This window comes from Ambystoma mexicanum, chromosome 1q, assembly GCF_040938575.1.
Source record: "Ambystoma mexicanum isolate Mex_15411 chromosome 1q, UKY_AmexF1_1, whole genome shotgun sequence".
NCBI classification, from domain to species: Eukaryota; Metazoa; Chordata; class Amphibia; order Caudata; family Ambystomatidae; genus Ambystoma; species Ambystoma mexicanum.
In genome coordinates this window covers 1,424,763,291-1,424,768,371 of record NC_090922.1, presented here as the reverse complement: position 1 = coordinate 1,424,768,371, position 5,081 = coordinate 1,424,763,291, and positions in this window count along the sequence as shown.

Genomic DNA, 5,081 nt, shown 5'->3' with positions numbered 1-5,081 from the left:
CTTTGTGAATGGGGATGTGGAAACAGGCATCCTTCAGGTCCTGCAATGATAGGAAATCCCCCTCTTCCAACTGTCTCAGCACATGGTGAAGGGTGACCATCTGAAACTTCTGGGACCTGATGTACTTGTTGAGGCAGCGGAGGTCTGTATGGGCCTCCAACTGACCGTCTTCTTTCTGACGAGGAAGTACTAGGAGCACACTCCGGAGCCCCAGAGCCCTTTTGGGACAAGTTCTATCGCGCCATTCTTCATCATAGCCCACACCTCTAGTAGAAGTTGAGGGACGTGGATTTCCTGCCTGGCCACCGGTGAAATGTGCGGACACTTTTGTTGAAATTCCAGGGTGTGCCCGTGGATCAAGGTGTCCAGGACCCAACGGTCGCTGGTGATGGACTTCCACACGCTGACGATGTTCGCCAGCCAGCCTCCCACCGGGGTGCGCGCCTGAAGTCACGGCCGATTCAATCCTGCTTCGCTGTGGGTGTGCCACCTGGGGACCTTGGCGACGATGGTGACGTCCTCCAGACTTGCTGCGGCCCCTGTAGGCTTCCTGGGCCGAGGAGCAGGACGGTTGACGATAGGATGACGAGCCGCCACCAGAATCTTTAGAGGAACCCTGGGACTTTCCTCCGGAGGTTCAAAAGGACAGTTGTCGCTGCTGGAGCATGCCCACAGTACGAGACATCTCAGTATCCGCCTTCATGGCCTGAAGAGACTCGTCCACAGTCTTGCCGTATAAGTTCTCCCTGTCGAAGTGAAGGGCCCCTGGGGGACCCTTGTGCATGGAAACAAGGCACAATCACCACACACAAACTGATACACCAGACACAGGGTTCAATTCCCAAAATCTAGGGTTTATTGCAAAGCAAATAGTCTCAGTCGGCCGACCGGATCTCACGTCTCGCAACGTGTGTTACCTAGACCATGTGGGACGCAAGAGAGCAAACATTTTACAACAGTCACATATATACAAAAGACCCTCATATTATCAGTCAGTGACACATCAGAAAAAAACGCCCCTAATGTATCTTCCTTAGCAAGGGTTCGATGATTGACAATTATGACGAGAATGACACCTTCTAAGACATTTATTCAGCAACAGTTGCAATCTGCAAAGGCACAGACAACACTCTTTGTTACAAAGAACATAATGCTCTTATTCTGTAAGCAAGTTGTGTTCGTAGGAGAGACACATTCCGAGCCCTGCTATCTCTTCGTTTCTATTTCTGAGCTAGAGGTCGGCTTGATCTAAGGGGGCCCAGGATAGGGGGGCCGTGAAGGAGAGTATAATTCAACCCATTAACTGTCTATTTCTATAGTTTCTGCCGTTGCAGCGAGACTATCTGGCACCTGCGAGGTGATTAAGTGCCTTTCTGCTTACTTCCAAGGACTTGTGAGGGAGGAAAACAGTGTATTGCGGTCTGGGCTAGTCTCTCAGCATGTAACTTGTGGCCTTGCTCTGTGCATGAGCAGAACGAAATAGAATCCACTTTAGCAAAGTGTTAGAACAGAAGAGAAAGCAAAAATTGCAAATGTGAATTCTGTTGGTACAAAATGGATGCTCTATGGTTATGCTGACGATTCTGTACTAGTGATGCTAGACATATGATGCGGTTGGTTTTCGGCCATCATAATATACCGTGTATGGTATGGTGGGGTATTTTCTAGACTAACAGAAGGGGATGTCCAACATCCTCGCCTGTACATCCTGGCGGATGCTAGTGGCCCTCAACCAACCCCGCCGAAGAAGGCAAACGCTGTTGCCCAACTGGCAGAATCCTGTGTCTGCGATCTCCGTGGCCACCGTGATGGCATGGTCCGACGCCACCTCGCTCTCCTGCAGGATCTCCAGCACTTCTGCTCTCTTGTCATCGGGATGGAAGTCCAGGAGGGGGGCGATCTTGAACCATAGCTCCCTGTCATAATTGGCCACGATGGCTAGGGCATTACCCGCTTTGATCGTCGTTGCAGCCGATGAGATGACCCCTTGCCCCATGGCGTCTAGCTTCTTTCCCTTGCCGTCCGGTGGGGAAGAGTACATTGACGCAGAAGATTTCTTCCTCACCGCTGCTGAGACCACCGAGTCCAGGGAAGGCTGGGATCTGAGACACTTGGGTGCAGAGTCAGGCACTCTGTACTTCTTCTCGTACCGGTCCCTTTTCGCTGGGGCCTAGTGTTGTGTAACGCTTTGCTGTGTGTGATGTGCAATGTAAAGGGAGGAGATGTGTTGTGTATGGCTTGGCTTTGCAGAAGGAATGTTGTGATGTCATGTGGAGTGTTTATGCCTGATTCTGGAATGCCTGGGTGAATGTTCTAACCTGGTCAGTTGTTCAGCCAGAGGCCTGGGTGATGGGCTGCCAGTGTTTTATATGTCGTACCTGTAACTTATATGTAACCTGATTGACTGCTTGTAATGATACCAATGAAGCTGGTAATAAACCAAGCAAGTCAACCTAAGAAGGCAGGGAGCTGCTTCGTTACACCTAGTACGGGTTCTTAAGGCACAGGGCCTCATTACGACTCAGGCGGTAAGGGTTTTACGGCGGCGTAAACAGCGCCGACCCTTACCGCCTGAGTACGAGGTCCCTTAGCGCCATGGCGGATTTAACACCTGCTTTTAGCAGGTGTTAAAATCCATGGCGCTAAGGGACCATGGAGTTAATAAAGCCACCGTAATTTACGGTGGCGTAATTAACGCCTTCCCCACTCCCATTATGCCCTATGGGGCAAAATGGGAATGGGGAAGGGAAAATGGGAAAATGGGGATTTACCGCCCCGCCAAGGTTGGAATGGGGCGGTAAGTCCGCCTACCACCATGGCGTAAACGTAGTTTACGCCATGGTGGTAAAGTCACAGCCCAGGTGGTAACTTACCGCCTGGGTCGTAATGAGGCCCACAGTCCCTTGTCCCAAATGTTGTCCAATAGCGGGATCGAAAGCACGGTCTTCCTCTTGGCCTCCCGTCGCTGGTACAGGAAGCCTTCCTTCTTCTTTTCCTCGGGAGCCAGTTGGAACATTTCCGAGGCCCTAGAGATCATGGCATCTCATCAGGTGGTGAGGCCCTCAGCACTGGAGATGGGAGGTCTACTCCATCGTCGTTGTTGTCCGTACCCATGCCTGTAGTGGCCATATCTGGTTCTGTATCATCCCTCTGAGGAGGGGATGGTGTTGAAGGATGGCAAGGAGGTGGAGGGTGAACTCTCTTCTTCTTGCCAGGGGGTTCTCCTGCCAGCCCAGGTGCCGTGGGATCTCCCGCCGGCGACAGGGGCATCCTTGTCTGGATTTCTGAGCACAAAGTGTGCAGTGGTTGTATGATGGCCGCCGACATGTCCGCTGGCGGAAGCTATGGTTACTGCCATGGTTGCAACGGGAGCGAGGGCAGTGGCATGGGATCCTCCGGCACCTCAACGTCCTGCTGCTCCTCGTTGGTTTCCTCGCTGTTGTCCACATCTGCCTCGCTGGGATCCTTTCCGTAGGACCTGGCCTCGACAAACTTCTTATCCAGTATGGCCTTCTGACCAGAAAGCTCCTCCTCCTCGGAGATGTCTGAGCCCTGCAGGACTACAGGCCCCCCCCTTCTTCTCGACTGTCCGGGACAGTCTAGGGGCGATGATCGGCATCGTCTTCACCGGTGTCTTCTCAATGGGTAGAAAAGACGATTCCCTCCGAGCAGGCAGGGAAACTCTTGTCTTGGGGGCCGTCTCCTGAGAACCTGCATCCTTGGCCATTGCTAGGGACGCCACCACACCTTCAAGAGAGGATTTTGTCTGGTTAATCCAGGCCTTCACGAACTTGGGCATGCCTGAGGCCTTCACCGTGGAGGGAAAGTCAGCGCCCCTCTCCCCCTTGGCTTTCTCCGTCGGAGTCGACTGGGACTTCTCCAGAAGTTTACCTGGGTGGTCCGACTACCTCTTCTTCGCTGACCCGGAGCATTGGCTCATGGTCGAAGGTGCCCGAGATGCCGCTCCTGACCTGGCTGCCGTGGAGCCAGTCCCAACGGTGCTCCCGGTGCCCGCAGGCTCGCAGTGCTTTGCCTTATGTTGGGCTCCCATCGCTGGAGCGCCGTCAAAGGTCTTAGAATACCACTCAGATTTCCTTTTGCTGGGTTGAGGCTTGCTGCCAGGGCTCACCCGCAGCCGGGATCTTCGTCTGGAATTTGCAAAGGTCCTTCATGGTGCGTGGCACCATATCCTTGCAGAACACACATGCCTTTTCCACGTGTGTTTGGTCGGAATGTAGGCAGTAAAGGCACAGGGAGTGTCCATCGTCCAGGAACATTTTCTGTAGTCCATATCCAGGGCAGATCCTGAACAGAGGCGTTGAGTCTCTTTTATCTTCAGCCATGTCCACGCGGAGTAGCCCTCAAAGAATCTTCCAGAATCTTCCAACAAGGGAACTTGATGAAAAATCACCTTTGCGGGACATAGAAAGTTCCGAAAAAAGGGTCCCTCTTAATCAGGTGATGGACCGATGGAGCTTCAGGCTCGATTGACTAGAAAAATAGAGTAACTCTAAGAAAAAACGCTATAAAAAAGCCAGAGAGCTAATCACGAGGACTCCCACCACTCTAACATGCGGTAAAAATCTGATGATGACTGCCAGAGGAGGGGCTTAGGTAGAGGGCAGTCATTGGCTGGGGGCAGTATGACCCAGAGACCAGTGATTGGTTGTTAGGAGAAAGACAGTTCAGAAGTGAAACTGTGCTCGATGGACCCTAGCCGGCCCATAGGACTGGGGGTTTCCAAACAGCACCCTTGAGATGTATGGGGATGCAGATTCGTACTCTTGCACCAAATCAATAATGACAACTCAATACTTTGTCAAAGGGAGTCCATATGGCATATGTGTCTGACATCTTGACATCAATGGTTTCACTTTCGGCTCAGGATGTCACTTATCCATGGTATTTCGTCTCTTTTTGTCATCATTCTCAGGTCAACATATCTTCTATATGTGAGTCAGTCTGGGTTCTTATGACGTCACCATTCGTCTTCCTTCATTATCTTCTTAGCTTCTTCGGGTATTCCATTCTGACAATCATAATTCTGTCTCACTTGTCGATATGGTTTTCTCAGTGGGTAC